The sequence below is a fragment of the Taudactylus pleione genome, unplaced genomic scaffold (genome assembly GCF_031769625.1).
Source record: "Taudactylus pleione unplaced genomic scaffold, aTauple2 ptg001041l, whole genome shotgun sequence".
NCBI lineage: Eukaryota > Metazoa > Chordata > Amphibia > Anura > Myobatrachidae > Taudactylus > Taudactylus pleione.
Window position 1 is genome coordinate 1,536,130 of NW_028285442.1, and position 20,335 is coordinate 1,556,464.

Consider the following 20,335-nt stretch of genomic DNA (forward strand, 5'->3'; position numbering starts at 1 on the left):
CCAGGTCGGTGATGATTCTGATCCATAAGTGTCTTCCTCTAATGAATAGATTGAACCATCATGTAGCCATTCTCTAAAGATATCTCCTTTCCCCTCTCGATAATAATCGTGATCCCTTTTGAGTTTCTTCTGTTTTTTCTTTATTATTTCCTTGGTGTTTTTTGAAATTCTTTGCTCTATCAATATTTCAGCTTTTTTATATTCCGGTGAGGTATGGAATGGTTCAACTAAGGTTTGTAAGATTTCCAGGTCTTCTTTTATCTCCTTTAGTTTGCCCCTCCGTTCCCTCAATATTAGATCCATCAGAGAAAAGGAGCATGTTTCTAATGTTCTAATCCACTCGTCTCTAAAAAATTCACGGTTTTATATAGAGCCAGTTATATTCCTCCTATATTTTATCATTAGCCCCAAATATTACTGTCTATTTATCTCTCTTTTTATATGAATATCCTTCGTTTTTATGTGTAATGGAAGATTCAGTATTTCATTATCTCTCCTTTGAATTTTTCTGCATTTTATATGATCGTCCTTTGTTTTTTTAGTATGTTTATACTGGGGATTTTATGAGGTTTTTAATCTATTATATCCTTCTCTTCATCATAATGCTGAGATAAAGAATCATCTATGACTCCCCCAGTATGAAGATAGGATTATGTAGAAAACATATCATTTTAATCCAATAAAAGATGGCTACCCGGATCCCTGTAAACATTTAGAAGAAGTATCCCACCAAATATGGCTGCCGCACTATCAGAGACAATGCAAAAAGCTTCTTAAAGATGGCCGCCAAACCGGAAGTATAGTGGGTCCCGGATGCGTTCCACACACAGGAAGCGGGGACGCTAATAGGACAGGGAACCACCGTGCGTAGGAACTGTGTATCTGTGCATGACGCAGGTGGTAGGAGCGCATTGTGGACAGACGTGTATAGCACCGAAACCGGAAGTAACAGTGACGCACTTCCGGTTCGGCGATAAAAGGATAAGAATTGTATTTTAGATTATTTTAGATTGTTTATTTGTGTATTATTACACTATCTATCATAAGTATCACAGGGACAACTAGATTACAAAGAGTTGTTGTGGAATTGATGGTATCAAGACTTTTAATGCCATGACCTTTTTGACCTGGAAGTGAATCATGCTAAGGGTATGAAAAGGATAATTTTTACTTATGTCACTATGCCTTGAGGAAAGGAGCAGCAGACTCCCGAAACGCGTTGGATTACAGTGACAGAAACATTGGCTTACAGTGACAGAAACATGCAGGAGAGAGGAACTGCAGGAACACCCCACAAATAAGGACCCAGAGACAGAGGTGATCCGGAAACCTCCATCTATAAAAACTACGGGCCCTTTTTGAAGGGACTTCTGGTAATTCCCCTACCTTCGTTATTTAGGATTGTGTACTCATATGTAGGAATATTTATCCTACACACAGCACGTAGGAATTTTTTATCCTGCATATAGGGTATTGAAGAATATATATTTATTTTTTAAGAAGTTCAATAAATGTTATTGGTGATTGTATTACACTATGTTTGGCCGATCTTGTGTTTTTCATATGTATGGAAGTACCACCACATCATTTTGAAGATTATATGCAACATCTTGATTGGAGTCAGGGAAGTATTGTGATTACTATTCCTAATTTGATTTGGGAGCACTGTGCACACTTTACTATACGTACCTTGTTATTATTCGTGTACACTTAGTACTGAAGGGTGGTACTCATCACGTATAGTTGTCTGCTGCCTGGGAAGGTGCTTGGCGCCTGTTACAACACCACTCACTATATACAATTTATTAGCACGATTTGGCCTAAATAGATGCCAGTTTTACACACAATCTCTGATCGCACGCATCGTGAGATCGTGCATGGTACATTGCGAGTTTAAAAAAAACACAAGAGCCTCTTCATGAATGGTGGGAAATTTAAATAATCATAACAATGGGAGAGGCTAGCTAGGGGGTATAAAAAGCAGGAGCCATTTTAACCCCTGGCACATTCTGCTCTGCTACTAGTGAGGCTAGGTGTATACCTACTGAATCCTGTACATTGTTACTGTGCTCTTTGTATCTGGCTTGCCTTTTACAAAGTTTCTTCTACCTACAAGTGTGTGCTACCTGCATCCTATCCTGTTCCTGAATTCTGTGCTAATGGATCGGTATCGGTATAGAGTGTTGGTCGCCCAAGTTGGGGTCAAGGTGATCCAGGAGAGGGCCCAGCGAAGGAGGACAAGAACATGCTGGACCAAGGACTGGCTGCAGCAAAGGGATACTCGCTCTCACATGTCCCTGCTGATGGAGGTCAAGGAGAACAACCCGGGGGACTACCGCAACTACCTGCACATGGATGAGGCCACTTTCCAGGAGTTGCTGCATCTGGTAAACCCCACATCCGGAGGCAAGACACAAGGTGGTGGAGGGCAATCCCTGCTGAAGAGAGGCTGGTGGCTACCTTGAGGTACCTGGGTACAGGAAGGTCATTTGAAGACCTGAAGTTTGGGACACTCATCTCACCTCAGTCATTGAGCATCATCATTCCGGAGACCTGCAAGGCTATCGTTAAAGTGCTGCAGTACCAGTATTGCAAGGTAAGGGATAAAAAATACACTACACATTTGTTTCTTGTCAAAGAAAAAAAGTTTTTTAATTTTGTTGTAGTTTTTATTTTTTATTCAACTCTTTATCATAACTGTGACAGCCAATAAGCCAGCATTAACAAGACTGTGCTCATAGCAGTCATTAACATATGTGTGGCAACAACACTACATAGTAGTTAATGAAATTTTTTTTTTTTTTTTTCACTCCTTATAAAAACTGACAGGTACTGTGGCAGTAACACTGCTCTGCACTGTGTCAATAACTATTGTTTTGTGTTTTTTATTTAAACTCTTTATTGGACAGCCAATTAGGCTGCATAAACCAGACTGTGCACTGAACTGTAGGCAATAATATAATTTTTAGTTATTTTTTATATAGAAAATCAACATGTATATAAATTGTACAAAACAGCATTATTACCAAATTTTATCCATCCCAATAGGTAACCAGCTGTATGTTGTATGGTGGGTCAGACACCATATTGAACAGGCCAATACACACATGGCAGAAGTACAGATTGTGGCCCCGCCTTCCAGCAATCTGTACTTGCGCCATGTGTGTAGTGACCTGGTCCAATTAGTGTCATCACCACCAGGCCCGCCAAGAGCCGTGGCGGGCCCCGGTAATAGGGGGCGTGGCCTAATTGCGGGAGGCTTGGCCACGCCCCCTTGCCAAGAGAAAAAAAGATTTGCAGTTCTGAGCCCCCTCAGCCTGGCGCAAAGCCAGTGAGGGCACGATCAGTGTGATCGCTCCCCCGCACAGGCATAGGAGACTGCTGTGGCTGCTGCTCAGCAGCCACGAGCAGTCTCCAACTGCAGCTCAGCACAAGCTGTGTGCTGGGCTGCTGTGAGGGGGGGAGCGGCGCCGGGCCCCTCAGGAAACCCGGGCCCGGGTAATCTGTACCCGGTCCCCCCCCTCTCGGCGCACCTGATCACCACCGTATAGCATACAGCCAGCACCTATTTGGAGTGATAAAATTTGGTGATAGTACAGACAAGAAGAAGAAAAATAAAAATTAAGAGTAATGTGGCAAATCTTCCTCTGACTCCAGTAGAGCATTATAAATGGTATGGCTTGTGCTTGGGGTGCTGGGTGGGGGAGTAATCTCCAACTGGGCTGGGGGGAGCTGACATAGGTGTTTGGGGCAGGCAAATAAAGCAGTGGGTCACCAATATAAGTGTTGTGCAAATTTCTGTTGAGTGACCTTCTTAAAAGGTCATAGGTGAGCCTTTGGAAATTTTTACTAGTTACCTCATCCATTTTTCTAATTTGACTATTAATATGTGCAGTAAAATTGTCGATACCATCCGGCGGTTTATGAAGGATTCTTGCAGCTTGCTGGAGAAACAAGTCCTCCTGTGGAGTGTGCTGTTGCTGTCTTCCCTGTTTTTTTTGGGGGGGGGGGGGTTTGGGGTGGTAGCGATGAAGATGATGGTCCTGGTAGAATGGGTGTGTCCACTGGGGTCAAATTATCCCCTTTGCTGTACACGAGCAAACTTAGGTCCGGCGTGGAGGAAATATCAGGCTCTTGGGTGAGAGTCTATATTGGAAAAAAAAAGAAAAACAATATTATTGTCATGTTTTAAAACATTTTTTACTTTTTTCCAGTTTCCTAACACCGTGGAGGAGTGGAAGAGCATTGCTGAAGAGTTTGAACAAAGTTGGAATTTCCCTAACTAAGGAGGAGCCATCGATGGAAAACACAACCGCATCAGCACACCTGCCAACACCAGATCATATAACTACAACTATAAAGGCTTCTTCAGCATCGTTCTCATGGCAGTGGTGAATGCCAACTACAAATTTTTGTTTGTGGATGTTTGCAAGAATGGCCGTGCTTCTGATGGTGGGTGCTATAAACAGACGGCTTTCTACCAGAGACTCACCAACAAAACCCTCAACTTGCCATCAAAGCATGATACAAAGCACGGCCTAAATTATGTTTTCGTTGCAGACGAGGCTTTTGCATTACATGAATATCTGATGAAACTATTTGCATAGGGGGGCCTGACCAGAGAGAAGAGGTTATACAATTATCGTCTATCACGGGCATGCCGCATTGTGGAAAATGCGTTTGGAATACTCAGTAACGGGTTCCGCATTTTCCACACCACCATAAACCTACGCGTGGAGAAGATAGACTGGGTCGTGATGTCGTGCTGTATAACTTTCTGCGAAGGAAATCTACACAGCGAGGACAAGTCACAGCTAGACCAGAAGATGTAGGACCTCCGGAGGACATTGCCCAGTTTACATCTTTGTCTGCACCACCAATTTCTACAACACTGACAGTACATGCCAAAGAAGTGAAGGATGAGTATATGGCCTATTTCAACGGACCAGGTGCGGTGCCATGGCAAGAGGACTGTCTGAGCTAAATGACTATATTGGACAATTGGGATTGAACTACAAAAACAATAAATGGTTTTTGTTTATGTACTGTGCCTCTACTTACCAAAACTTCCTCAGACAGTCCACTCACTTCTGCCGCGTCCTCCTCTCCCTCTCGCTCGGCCATCAGGACAACTGACTTGCATTGTGGCTCCTGTTCACTAATGAAGCTGATGAGGTGATAGTACCAGAGTGTTGGCTTGTACAAGTCGTCCTTGCCTGCTCCAGACCTTTTTGAATCGTCCACTTTTTTATTTTCTTTTATGTAGACGGTACGCAGGTTCTGGATTTTTTGTCTGACTGCTCTTAGGTCAGCATCCGCAATTAACTTTTGGGTGTAGGCCAACAACACCCCCAAAGCTGCCATTTTCTGCGATTTGTTGTGGTACTGTCGACAGAATATCCGCCATAGACACTCCGACTGGAGGATCTCTAGGAATCCCGTCACAAACTCCCGTTCACTATCGATAGACATTCATTGGAATAAAAAAAAGGACATTTTATTAATCTAGAAATGTGAATTGTTTTGTACATTTTTAATGTATAATTCTACAGTTTTCAAGATTTTTGAGGTAAGTATTGTATTATGTTTTTTTCTGGTTTTTAATGTTTTTTTATTGTATTTTAATATGTTTTTTATTTACAGGAATGTAATGTGTTTTTAAAAGTATTTTAATGTTTTTTTGCTGGTTTTTAATGTTTTTTTTTGTATTTGAATATGTTTTTTTTTCACTAATGTATTGTGTTTTTAAAAGTATTGTAATATGTGTTTTATTTTATTGGTGCAATGTATTTGTTTATGTTTTTTATATACATTTGTTTATAGTAGTATATTTAACCATCATATACAAATGTATCACAAAAACAAATATAATATATGTATTAATATTGTTGTATTGTTTTATTTTTTGTTGTAGAACTAAATATGTTTTTGGCATTTTATAAAATTTTTAGTGTTTGCTGATTTTTAAGGTATTTTTTAGGTTGTCTGTGTGACATTGGTGGGTAGGTGGGTGGCACACATTGGTAGGCAGTGGGAGGTTGATGCATGACCCAGCCACCGCCCGCTAGAATGAGGCGGGTGGTGGCTGGGTCATGCATTTCTAGGTGGGTGGCACACATTGGTGGGTTTGTGGGTGGCACATATTGGTGGGCAGTGGGAGGTTGATGCATGACCCAGCCACCGCCTGCCTCATTCCAGCGGGTGGTGGCTGGGTCATGCATTTCTAGGTGGGTGGCACACATTGGTGGGTAAGTGGGTGGCAAACATTGGTGGGCAGTGGGAGGTTGATGCATGACCCAGCTACCGCCCGCTGGAATGAGGCGGGCGGTGGCTGGGTCATGCATTTCTAGGTGGGTGGCACACATTGGTGGGTTTGTGGGTGGCACACATTGGTGGGCAGTGGGAGGTTGATGCATGACCCAGCTACCGCCCGCCTCATTCCAGCAGGCGGTGGCTGGGTTATGCATTTATAGGTGGGTGGCACACATTGGTGGGCAGTGGTATTACATTTAATACAGTACCAGTACTCACAAAACTCCTGAAATCCAGACTTGTTGTGCAGGCTCCTGATCGTGCTTCCTTCTTCTTGCAATCACGATGCTGCACAAGATGTTGGATGGGCGTGTGCAGGCTCCTGTCTGTCAAATTCCGCGATGTATGATGAATTGTACGATTAATCGTGAGTAAAAAACTACTCACAATCAGCACCCATCGTGTCCCAGATTGACAAATCTGCCCTACAGCACGGCAGATCAGAAGATGCGAGATACGACGAGCGGGGACGTGCATTGGCATCGTAATCAAGAGTGGATACTCACGATTTGTCCATATTTTACAAGATTCGTCGTGACGATTTGTCGAAATCGGCCAAATTGGGTGAAAAATTGCTATGTGTGTGGCCAGCTTAAGGAGAAGTACAAAAGGGCAGAGGGCCCTGCTCGTAACAGTTTACATTCTAAAGCACAAATATAGGTCATGGAAACAATGTTTCATTCCAACTGAAAAGCGATTAAATTAAATCTATTGTCTCATGTATACTTGCATGCCTTTGGTAAGTCATAGAATAAAGTAAAGAAACTGAAGATATAAATTATTGCTTCTCTCCAAAGATTTTCTAAACCCTTAGAAAAGATAATAAATAATTGGATTATAGTAATATTTAAAACTACTGACTGCTTTGCATGTCTTGCCATCCTGCCTCATCATGGACTCCATTCTCTACCATCCCTCCCCAGCCCCCCTTCTTCCCAATCCCACTTCCCCAGTATTTCTGCTCACATCAACCCCCTGTGCTTTTTCTCTTCTCCATGATTTCCCACTGCATGTTACACTTCTATGAACCACTCATCCTGCCCACTGTAACCTACGTAGTGCGCCCAAGATGACTGCCTTACTTGGTACTTTCAAGGGCAGGATGAACAACCCATGGAACTATTTATGCAGTGGGGATCTCACTAGTTACTGTTCAGTTTATCCTTGTATGTCTTATGTATAGCTTATTGTAACCAATGTAGTGCTCCCAACATGGCTGCCTCGTCTGGGACTCTACTGCGTAGATTGAACAATGCATGTTTTTTATGGTTTTGCAAGGATCTCACCGATAATTTTTATCTCCCCATTATGTATCATCGCTTCCAGGCATTGCCTATTGTGCCCAGTGTAATCCTATGTATTGACCCTTGAAATGGCTGCTTCACATGGATCTTTCTGTATTATATTCATACTATATCTAAAGACCCTTGAATCCTATTGGAGAAAAGTGCTATAGAAATAAAGTTATTATTTCTTGACTTAGCATCTCATGTCTTTTATTTTCTCAAAAGTTTTTATCTATTGAAAAATAGGATTACAAGAGTGTCTGCATGTACATTATCAACGTCAGTGTAGGCAATAAAAACATAGGAAACTGTATGGGTGTGGTAGAAATCAGTCTAGATAAAGTATGAGCAACATGTGAGAGATTGTACAGGTGATAAAGCTATACTGAAAGATAGTGGTGAGCATATGGGAGGGTAGAGAGAAAAAAAAATGGGGGGTGTGAGCACAAGGATATGTAGAGGAGAGGAAGACCGGGTGTAGAAGCTAAGTAGCTATACCAGACCAGGGAGAGATGCATTATAAAGGTCATACCAAGGCCTCCAGACTGCATGAAACTTATCCACTGTACTGTTTGGAGGCTGGTCATATATTCCATCTTTGGGCCTGATTTAGCAGTGTATGCAATTGCAACTACGTACGCAGATCAGTCGCTTGCTCTGTACTGCGCATACACATGGGGGTGGTGACGGGGGAGTGGTCGGAGAAATGCAGGTGTGTCTGTCCGTTAGAACGCCGTTGCAGGGGCGTGCATAAATTAGCCACTGAGATTGCATACGCAGCTTGAGTACTCACTACGTGCGATGAGACTTGCAGTTCCTGCTACTGGACAGACCTGCTGTAATTGTGTGATGGGCCGATGTGCTTCGATGGTACCGATGTATACGTAGGAGTGCGAGGTAATACGGTTGTGTAGAAAGCAGCAGTGGGCATCTCTATGCTGGCTGAGCTGTGGCAGGCATTAGCATAATTTTGCAGCTTCATTGTGTGCGATTACGCTGCTGCAATCGCAATTGCGAACTGAATCAGGTTCTTAGACATGTACCATATCTTGTTTGTTAGTTCCTGGTGAGAGGATGGGGAGGATTTTTTCCAAGCTCTAGCTATTTGGTATTTAGCCACGCAAGAGATATGCAAAATCAATTTGTTGGCTTGCTTAGGTAACTGGCAGACTGGGGCACATAAGAGAAGCAAGGCTGGAGAGAGCAGGGGGGGGTAAGCAGGTGCTATTGAAGTTATAAGCAATCTGACCATAGTCCAAGAGGGCACTACCTGCGGACAGGTCCACCAAATGTGAAAAAAGGTGCCAACCTGGCCACATTGACGCCATCATAACTGTGAGACATTGGGGAACAGTTGGTGCAGATGGTCCAGGACTAGGTACCAACGTGTGTAAAATCTAAATAAATTCTCTAATGGAGCATTTTCCTATGTTAGATGGAACTTCCTCCCAGGTGTCCTCCCCTAAGGGGGAGTAAAAGTCTGCTTCCCAAGATAGTTAGAGGGCTGCCAGGCATGAGCGAGCTGGACTTAAAATGGAGTGGTACAATTGGGAAACAGTACCCCTCTCAAAAGGACGATAAATACATAAACGCTCCATTGAGGTGGGAACACTAAGGGGAGTAGAACAAGGAAGGGATGAATCAAGGAAGCTCCATAGTTGAAGGTATTGAAAAAAGCAAGAGCGGGGTATGGAATGTCTTTCCTGAATTTCTACAAAAGATCGAGAAGCAAACCCACCTAAATAAACAGGTAATTCCAGCTGCGGTACAGTTAGAGGCCATATGCGAAGATTGGTCCAGAAGAAATGATGGATTGTGCTATAGGGGTGTTTGGGAGGAGGGATAAGTAAAGAGGTTGAACTTTGTTGCAAGGGAATCAAAGACAGGCAGAGTAAAGGTGACTGGGGGGATTGATAATGCAGAAGAGGATATGTGCTTATGAAGAAGCCAGGGTTGGTATGATATTGCATCCACCTCGCCAAGCTCACTCTCTAGGGCCCTGATTCAGACCCGCTCGCAGGTCTGAAGGGCGTTTTTATTTTGACCGGCCTTCTGGCCGCTCGCTAAGCTTTGGGTGACCACCCACAGCTTTAGCGAGCGGCCAGGTGATGATCACGATGGTCCCGGTAGGGTCTCATCTGCCGCAAGCCCCAGTGAGCTTCCAGCTCTAAAAAAGCCGGAAACTCACCACTGACATCACTCGTGATGTCAGTGGGGCCGACCCCCAAATGGCAAATGCCTCCGTTTGGCCAGCCAACCCCCCCAACCCACCTACCAAACGGGGCAAGCTGTTGATCAACAGCGACAGCCGCCCCTTTTGGATGCAAACGCCGGAGCGAGTGATTTCTCGCTCGCTCCGCTTGTGAGCGGGTCTGAATCAGGCCCTAAGTCCACCCAGCGACTGGTACCCTTGGGAGAGTGTCAAGCCATCAATTGACTAAGACGAGTGGCCTGGCAGTATTTTGAGATGGACAGCAGGCCCAGGCCTCCAATGGAGGGTCTCTGGAGGAGGATTTCCCTACGTAGGTGCAGTTTTGGAATCGGTATGAAATACATGGCCGGCGGTTCGATTCCCGGCAGCACCTGGCCGACAGATGCAGAGTTCCTGGCAGCGGAAGCCCGACAGCGCTGGAAATCCCGATTGTCCTAAGGTTAGTATCTACTAACCTAACCCCCTAACTCTAACTCTCCTTAGGGGTGCCTAACCCTAACCTTCCCCCCAAGTGCCTAACCCTAATCCCCCCTCTAAGTGCCTAACCCTAACCCCCCCTTCCCCACTGCCTATAAAACCTGTCCCCCGGGGGGTGCCTAACCCTAAGTCCCCCCCAGGGGTGCCTAACCCTAACCCTCCCCTTAGCCTAACCCTAAGTCCCCCCCGGGTGCCCTAAACCTAACCCGCCCCTCCTGCAGCTGTCCACTCGTGGCGCCTGGCATCCCTTTGATCGGGATGCCGGGTGCATGTCTAGACAGGTCCTGTTGTCTTCTATATTCTAATCAGTCTATTTAAAGTTAGTCACTCTGCTTTAGGTGTCATCATGTGCACCACAATGAACATGGACCAGAGAAAGCACAGGGGAGAGTTGTCTGAGGAGATTATTAAGAAAATTATAGACATGCATGTTAAAGGTAAAGGCCATAAGGCCATCTCCAAGTAGCTTGATGTTCCTGTGACTACAGTTGCAAATATTGAGAAGTTTAAAGTCCATGGGACTGTAGCCAGCCCAACCTCCCTGTAAAGGGCCGCAAGACTAAAATCGCCAGATTAATTAGGATGGTGAGAATGGTAGAAAAAGATCCCAAGAAAATTTTCAAAGAGATATAAGCTAAACTCCAAGGTCGCGATACGTACATCAGTGTCTGATCACACCATCTGATGTTTTCTGAGCGACCGTGGTCTCCATGGAAGAAGACCCAGGAGGACCCCACTTCTGAAAAAAAAAAACCATAAAACAGCCAGATTGGAATATGCTAAAATGTATATTGACGAGCCACAATGGTTATGTGAGAATGTCTTTCCACAGATGAGTCAAAACTGGAGCTTTTAGGCAAGTCACATTAGCTCTATGGGCCTGATTCAGCAGTGCACGTATGTGCACTGCTGAACGCAGATCCCCGGCCAACGCATGCGCAATACGGGTCCTGTGTGATTGCATGCTGCCGTTGGAGGGTAGCAGTAGCCGATTTACCTCTAGGCAACAGGGCCTGTCGGGTCCCAGGGGGCTCGCCGACAGGGCTGTATGGAGGCTTGTTGTATAGTTCCGTGCGGGCTCAGCTGGCTGACTGTCAGCAGCAGTTCATGACTGATTGGACTGCTGCCTTCCGGTGCCACTCTGTCTGTCTCACTCCCTCTTCTCTCCGAGTCCTCTCCCCTGCACTGTACAGCTGTGTGTAACCTATTACATCACAGTCAGAGAGAGGAGCCAAGAAGAAGCTGAAGCAGCACTCACCACCTCTATAGTTGCCATGGGACGGGGAGTGAGGGGGTATGCCGTGGGATGTGGGGGTCAGCCGTGGGGGGTGCCGCCCGGGGGGGAGGTTTGCGGAGTTGATTGTTTCTGTCTGGGAGTCAGCCCAGTGTTGGGTGGTGGGTGGCAGTGTGGTTAGGTCTAGAAGGAGAAACAGGACCTGTGACGTCACAACCATGAGACCACCGACCATAGTGGGAGGGGCAAGGTTTAGAACGGGGGCCAAAATTGTCTCCTAGTAAGCTCACCACAGGTTTATATTCCCACTCTATGCCCACGTGGATAGCAACACTGGTAGCGGTCCAGTCCTGCAGCAGCGGTCACGTGATTGTGATGTCAGAGATCCATTATTCAACTTGGATCTAACAACAACCATGGCGGAGTGGTTCAGCAGCACTCACCAGCTCTAATAGATAGGGGAGGGGTATCGACCATGGGGGGAGGGTGCAGGTGATATTGGGTGGTGGATGGCAGTGTAGCTAAGCAGCACTCACTGGCTCTAGTAGATGGGGGAGGGGGGGTTCGGCACAATTCTGTGTGATCATCTTCCCTGCAGTTCCTTTTCCTTCAGGATTCATAGGCTCCATAGGGAGACCTTGAGGTGTAGGTGAGGGGAACCAATCCGGGCACCACGCAGTTAAAGCTTTAGCTCCCAGGATGCACTGGGTCCACTCTCCCTGTACCCCGCCCCCGAGCCAGAGGCACCCGTTTCGTTGGTCCCGGCCAGAGTCGGGTCACTATTTCGCAGAGGGGGCTATTGAGACAACCCCTAAAGTTTAATTTATTGTATTTTATTTTATTTTTACTACTGGAGCTGGCAGCAGCAGACTGTCTGTGGGACATCTGCGCTGCCGCTTCATCACCCCTCCGGTGCCGCAACGCCAGTACTGATCTTGGGATCTTGGCGGGCATTCCGGGGGTCAGCGCTAGCCACGGCTCCCGGAAAGGGCCCAGACTGCACCCGGACATCAGGGGACAGGTAAGGCTGGTCGCTGGGTGTGGACGCAGGCTCCGGCCATCGCATTCCACTGGACCACCCGGGACTTATTGGTGCGGGAAACCAGCATCCCAGGGGTTAACCGGCCAGGGGAGACAGCTTCCCTGTTCAAGCGGCTCCTTCCCTCAGCTCAGTGCGCCTTCCACTGTGGTCTGGCTTCCCTGAGTTGCTCTCCAGATACGCCCCCTCTGAGCTCTACGGCGGCCATTTTATCTGTGCAGTCGCAGTTCTCCCAGGACAGCGTGGTCCGGTCCCCCTGCGTACTGCTCCCCAGGGTCAGCGTACTCTCCCCAGGGTCAGTGTATGTAGTGCTATTTCCTACCAGACACTGTGCCTGTGTAGTTGAGTATAGTGCCGCTTTGCAGCATCTTTCCTACATTGTATGTCACTTGTGCTAGCGCTATCTGCTGTATCTTATTTTCTATCTGTCAGCTTATGGCAATACCATTTCTCTCATTCTGCCCTAATACAGGTGTTGTTAGGGTGGTTCATACCTGACCTCATACATATATATATATATATATATATATATATATATATAATTCAATATTGCTGAGGTCTTTCACATACTGTTGTGTGCTGCACTGTGCCATATCTTGGCTCCGTCGTGCGTATGCGCGAAACCTGGATAGTGACGGGCAAGCCGTCGCTATGGGTATTGCTACAAAGGGGGCGTGCTGTCGATGGTGAGTGACAGCACCCCTCCTTTGGTGGGTGTACCGGGGGCGTGGCTGGCCAGACGGAGGCGTTCCCATGGGAATGCCTACCGTCTGGGGCCGGCCCCACTGACATCACAAGTGATGTCAGTGGGAGTGCTTTCGGCTCTGATAGAGCCAAAAGCACTCCAGGGCTTGCGGCAACGAGACCCTACCACAAGGGTCTCATCGCAAGCCCGATGGTCGCGATGGTCTTGACCATCGCGACCATCATCCTGGCCGCTCGCTATAGCTGTGGGTTGTCACCAGGAGGACACTCTAAAAGTTCAGAAGGATGGCCCTGATTCAGAGTGAGCGCTTTGTCAGAGCGTCCGGCTCTGAGTCAGGGCCATATAGAGTTAGGCATTAAAATGTATCCTGTAATGCAGCCAGTCTAATTTGTTATACAGCGGGAAAATGGACACAAAGCTGTTGGAGGCTGGAATGTGACCATATGAATTGACCTATGAACTGTACTGTAACAGAAGAACCAGGAAGAAGAACCAATGGAATCATGCCAAATTGTTCTATTGTATTGGAGTAGAGGGTGCGGAGGGTGCGCTCGCCCTATGGGTGTAATGCTGGAGTAATAGTGTGTCGTGGTCTTTTGTGTTCGATGTTGTGTGTGGAGTGATGGGGTGTAGGGAGGGAAGGGGGTCTAATGGACTGGAGGTGGTGGGTGAGGAAATGAAGACAGAGGCAGAAATGGGGGCCAAAGGGTTTATTGGACAAAACAGTACTAATCCTGTTCGGTCCAAGGCACCCAGGCGGGGTGAGCGATCCACTTGGGGGTGTATGTGGGTGGAGACTGGGGAGGTGAGTGGACCATTTTAGGGGGCTCCTTTCCATGCAGTTCAATAGACCGGCACGTTACCCCTGCTGGACCTTTGGTCAACAGTCTTAGGATGTCTCGGGGGGAGGGGAGTGGTGGGTTGGCAGCGGGTCTGGCGGTTGTGGATGTACACCCTGGCGGCGTCCCACGCAGGGGTATAAGTCTCGGAGTCACTTACCTACCGGTAGGATTTGTTGGTGAAAAAGGCTTGGGCTGCTGGTAGCTGGTGTTAGAGTTTCCTTTTGCAGATGCAGTGTTGGATGGCTGCTGCGGTGTCAGCGGTTGGAGGAAGCTCTGTGTGTGGTAGTAGCTTGCAAGTGCACTGTGGGGCTTGGTGCACCACGTTGCTGGCATTCTGTTCCCGCTGCCTGGTGGGTGCCTGTTGGTGTGGATCGCTTAGGGATTGCTGCTGGACGAACAGCTTTGACTGGAGCTGGTGTTGGTTGCTCCCAGGGGGCGGTGCGTGGTCGCCTGGGTCTAGCAGGTGGAGTGGTGATCAAGAGGGGTGCGCAGGGCTTTGTTAGGTGTGATGCCCAGCGCGGCCCTGCGGGTGGTGGGTAGAGAGGGTTCTGGAAGCAGCAAGGCTCGACCGAGTTCTCCGCGGGAATGAAGAGCTCTGGTGTAAGCTGGCTGTGGTGTAAGAATGTAGGGGGTCTCTGACGCATTTTGGCAGGGGCTCTGCCTTCTTCAAGGAGGTAAGAAGTGTGCCTATGCATGTGTGAGGTTTAAATGTGGAACTTCCGGGTTCTGTGTTTGTCAGGTGGTGGAGATGACCAATCAGGGCTAAGAGTGGGTGTGGCCCATGTATCTGATAGGTCGTGGGTGATTGTGCGAGGCTAAGCCTGTGGTTGGGTGATAACGTCACGTGGTTTGGGCAACCAATGGTGTGCTGCGCTGCTGTGGGTGTGTTAGCTGGGGCTCGTGTCTGGGTGCATATGTGGCTGCTATGGGGATTGTGACTGGCTGTGGATGGTCAGCGGCGGTCATGTGGTGTCGGCAGCCAATCGTGTGCTCTGCTGGTGTGGGTGTGTATGCTGGGACTGGTGTGCTCTAATGCATTATGCGGCTACTATGGGGATCGAGACCGGGTGCAGTTGTTTGGAGGTGGTCACGTGGTGCTGGCAGCCAATCTTGTGCTGTGTAGGGTTTCCGTATGTTTACATGGGTTGAGGTGACAGCTGGCTCTGGCGTGCATTGGGCGGAGGAGGTATGCGGAAAGGTGACTGAGTGTTTTGTGCTGTGTGGAGGATTTAATGAGCGGGCAGGGGCATGTGGCGAGTAGGGTGGGGGTCAGGGGCACAGGGGTGTGTAAGGCAATTATTGTGGAGGTGGGGATGTGAAACCACATTGTCGTGGTAGTTTAGTCTCATGGTGCGGGCGGCCAAACATGCGCTGTGATAGGCTGGGTGTGTGTGGGTGATTATGAGGGTGATGGTTGGTGGCTCGGGTGACCGCCGGGGTCCAGGGTGGTGTGGATGGGTGTGGCCGGAGGCCAGCCACACAGGGGTAATGGCTGCCGCGACACTGAAGGGGTTAACCCCTGTGCTGCAGCGCCATTTTTAAATGGACAAATGGGTGCTAGGCACTATGTTGAAATGTATTACCGGCGCTAGGCGCCGGGTGTGTTGGGGGACTGTCTGAAGCACTGCATGCTGCCGCAGTTGAGCTCCGGCCGAGCGGCGATGGCAGGTTTAACCCCTGGTGCGCAGTGCTGAGAGAGGGCAGTATGGAGCGCTCGCAGCCAGAGTTCTGTGCTGCAGCGCTCAGGAGGATTAACCCCTGGTGGAGCCCCAGCAGTCCAGGACTGCAGGAATAAGGGAGCCCAGCGCGCACAGTATAAATAGCACAGATGTACATGTGGTTATAACACAAAATGTATTTAAAATGTATGTGCAGCACTGAGCCAGAACAGGAGGTCCTGGGCTGATGCTGGGCACAGGCACAAACGGTGAATGTATTTAAAGTGTTTAAATGTATAATTTAAGTAAAGGGCACTTAACTATGATGCTCTGGACAGCCAGGGGATCCAGAGACCTCCGTGGGCTGCTGGAACCCCCAGCCCCTTCCAGAGGAAATAAAATGTTTTCCTATGCAGCCTCATGCCTGGAAGTGGTATGAGGGGGTGCATAGAGAGCTGGCTAAGGCTAACCATTTCAGGGAGCTTCAAAATAGCTTCCCTTCCGTGGCCAGGAAAGCGTGCCCGGGGACCCTACTTTCCCACCTCTGGAGCTCAGATTCAGGCAAAGGTGGCTGGGCTGGTCGATTAGCAGATTCCTGGAAGTATGGTTTTTTAGGAAAACCTCCCCCGGCCCTAGACGAGCTGACTCCTGGGTGGTGACCAAAACACCAGGTAGTCTCAGGCTCAGGGGAGTGACCACTCCCCACTGTCCATAGGGGACAATGCTAAATGTGCATGTGGCTAGCACATGCACAGGTCATGCACTTAAGGTGATTGGTTGGAGACCACAGGGCAGACTTACCCCTTGTGGAAGTGTGTGTTAGAATGACATAAAAAGAGGGACTGTGAGCCCTGTAGTGTACAACCCTGTAACTTCTGTGAGGAGAAGAGCTGCTGATAAGATTCCTGTATGTGGTACATCTTTGAAAATCCTTTGTGGAGAATTGCTGTTTGATTTCTGTGTGATATTCCCCTTCAGACGGAAGGGAGAGTCTTCTTTAAGACTTTGAGCAAATAAACACCGTTTGCCCTTACTTCAATCGCCTCAATCTTGCGACCAACAGAATTGCGCCAAAACGCTATTCCATTCTCCTGCTGTTCTGGGTAAGAGCTCCGTGTCTCCAAGTTCAAGCCCTCTGCCAGCTACAGTGCAGACCTGGTCCATTGCGAGGGATCAGGTGGGAACAGCCGACACCAAACAGGAGGTGTGTCTGCAGTTAATCAAATGCATATGCAGCAGAAGCGGTTCCAGGTTCCAAGGCAGGAGCCTGAGTGTACCTAATAAGCGGTTCCAAACGCCGATGGTAGAGTTTGGTGGTGGCAGCATCGTTACACGCCCACGGTGCAGTGGGCGGAGTCAGTGACAGGTGGTCACTGACGGTGAGTGGGAGTCCACTATGTTGCTATGGCTCTTGTTTGACACACATCATAGGTCTGTAACATGAACACACACCTGCCCCCTACCCCCCCTCACGCTACACTTTATCCCAGCCCCCACACACATTCCTGACTGCCTCTATAGTTACCACACCACCGAAAGATGGCACCCCTTCCCCCCCCTCTCCACAACAAGACCATTTACACACTACTGAACCAACACATTCCACACACCTATTAGTCAACACAACAACCTTACTCCTCCTCGCCACATGTTAACACACACTTCCCCGTGTCAGTCGATTTAACCACTTGGCCACACCACATATATACTTACACAACCCTGGCATTCCACACATCATACAGGTTAGCGATACTAACCACTACACCCACCCTCCCACCACACGCGGCCATCATCTAGACACCATTATACACATAACAGGAATGTCCACTACAGCACTGCCAGCTTGACACATGCCACACTCACCAGTCTTATTCCATCTCCCCCTGCCCGATCACCTAGCCACCATCTCCGGAGAGATGCCCATCCACACCTCCCTGGACTCCTGTGGTCACCCGAGCCACCATCACCCTCATAATCACCCACACATACCCAGCCTATCACAGCGCATGTTTGGCCGCCCGCACCACGGGACTAAACTACCACGACAATGCGGTTTCACATCCACACCTCCACAATAATTGCTTTACACACCCCGGTGCCCCTGACCCCCACCCTACTCGCCACATGCCCCTGCCCGCTCATTAAATCCTCCACACAGCACAAAACACTCAGTCACCTTTCCACATACCTCCTCCACCCAATGCATGCCAGAGGCAGCTGTCACCTCAACCCATGTAAACATACGGAAACCCTACACAGCACAAGATTGGCTGCCAGCACCACGTGACCACCTCCAACCAACCGCACCCGGTCTTGATCCCCATAGCAGCCACATAATGCATTAGAGCACACCAGCCCCAGCATACACACCCACACCAGCAGAGCACACGATTGGCTGCTGACACCACATGACCGCCGCTGACCATCCACAGCTGTTCACAATCCCCATAGCAGCCACATATGCACCCTTACACGAGCCCCAGCTAACACACCCACAGCAGCGCAGCGCACCATTGGCTGCCCAAACCACGTGACGTTATCACCCAACCACAGGCTTAGCCTCGCACAATCACCCACGACCTATCAGATACATGGGCCACACCCACTCTTAACCCTGATTGGTCATCTCCACCACCTGACAAACACAGAACCCGGAAGTTCCACATTTAAACCTCACACATGCATAGCCACACTTCTTACCTCCTTGAAGAAGGCAGAGCTCCTGCCGAAACGCGTCAGGACTCCCTACATTCTGACACCACAGCCAGCTTACACCAGAGCTCTTCATTCCCGCGGAGAACTCGGTCGAGCCTTGCTGCTTCCAGAACCCTCTCTACCCACCACCCGCAGGGCCGTGCTGGGCATCACACCTAGCAAAGCCCTGCGCACCCCTCTTGATCACCACTCCACCTGCTAGACCCAGGTGACCACGCACCACCCCCTGGGAGCAACCAACACCAGCTCCACTCATAGCTGTTCGTCCAGCAGCAATCCCTAAGTGATCCACACCAACAGGCACCCACCAGGCAGCGGGAACAGAATGCCAGCAACGCGGTGCACCAAGCCCCACAGTGCACCAGCAAGCTACTACCACACACAGAGCTTCCTCCAACCGCTGACACCGCAGCAGCCATCCAACACCGCATCTGCAAAAGGAAACTCTAACACCAGCTACCAGCAGCCCAAGCCTTTTTCACCAACAAATCCTACTGGTAGGTAACTGACTCTGAGACCTATACCCCTGCGCAGGATGCCACCAGGGTGTACATCCACAACCGCCAGTCCCGCTGCCAACCCACCACTCCCCTCCCCCCGAGACATCCTAAGACTGTTGACCAAAGGTCCAGCAGGGGTAACGTGCCGGTCTATTGAACTGCATGGAAAGGAGCCCCCTAAAAGGGTCCACTCACCTCCCCAGTCTCCACCCACACACACCCCCAAGTGGATCGCTCACCCCACCTGGGTGCCTGGGACCAAACAGGATTAGTACTGTTTTTTCTAATAAACCCTTTGGCCCCCATTTCTGCCTCTGTCTTTATTTCCTCACCCACCACCTCCAGTCCATTAGACCTCCTTCCCTCCCTACACCCCATCACTCCACACACAACATCGAACACAAAAAACCATGACAGACTATTACTCCAGCATTACACCCATAGGGCGAGCGCACCCTCCGCACCCTCTACCCCATTCTATCATTATGCAGGACCTGGTACTCCTGCTTTTAGGAAGGTGCAGCACCCTGACACAAACAATACATCTCACATCCCATCTGCCCATACAGCAGAGCGCAGTTCTAACCCATCATTTGCAGTGTTCTATTGTATTGCCTATCTCTGTAAGAGTATATATGCAGGCTCTCTGAAACTAGATGCTAGTCTTCTTGCTTTGCTGTTGATGGAGGTTTCATCTTTGATGCCGGGATCTGGATCCAGAGCGCATGAGTATGTAACGACTGTACCTTGTGCCTGTATAATGTGTTTGTGCTAATTGTATTTAGATCACAGCATGTAACTATCTGTTTTTATGGTGAATAATAACTTTTTGTGCTTTGGAATCACAATCAAAATCTGAAAGTAATTATTTCCTGTGCGACTCATAACGCTAAAAAGCGACAATTTTAGAGTGTATAAATAGGTAGGAACCGATAGTTGGGGGCTCACAGTGTGAAATCATGCTACCGGTCACACGGTAACACTCGGTCAGCGAACTCTCAGCAAAAGGGTGGAGGCGCTATAAGCAGGAAAGAACGCATTGTGCCTTCGAATACCTGCTACCACTTTGTTGCTGAGAGCCCGCTACCCGTTATTGTGTGAGTTCAAGGAGTGATTAGAATCCAGGGACAAGGTAGGAAAAAGTTTGTTTTCCTTCGTTGATAGAATTTCATGTTAAAAGGGGAAGTCGCACAATAGCGTAAGGGTAATAATACGTTTTGTGTAGCAGTCGCATTATTGTGTATGCGACTAGTCGCACAATAGCCTATACGTATTTCCTGTGTTGCTGCTACATGTTTTAAACAAAGCCGTTGAGATTGCATTGTGATATTGATAGATAACATTGTTGTAAATA

At 48.3% G+C, this 20,335-nt stretch overlaps 1 protein-coding gene across 1 annotated transcript in view; it reads left to right on the plus strand.

Moving 5' to 3' along the window:
• The first annotated feature begins 1,046 nt into the window (after positions 1-1,046).
• FBXO34 (F-box protein 34) overlaps positions 1,047-20,335 on the plus strand; it is a 78,864-nt gene continuing 59,575 nt past the window's right edge. Inside the window, exon 1 of the mRNA XM_088461371.1 lies at positions 1,047-1,373. The gene's annotated coding sequence lies outside the window, so the exon portion shown is untranslated. The remainder of the gene's footprint in view (positions 1,374-20,335) is intronic.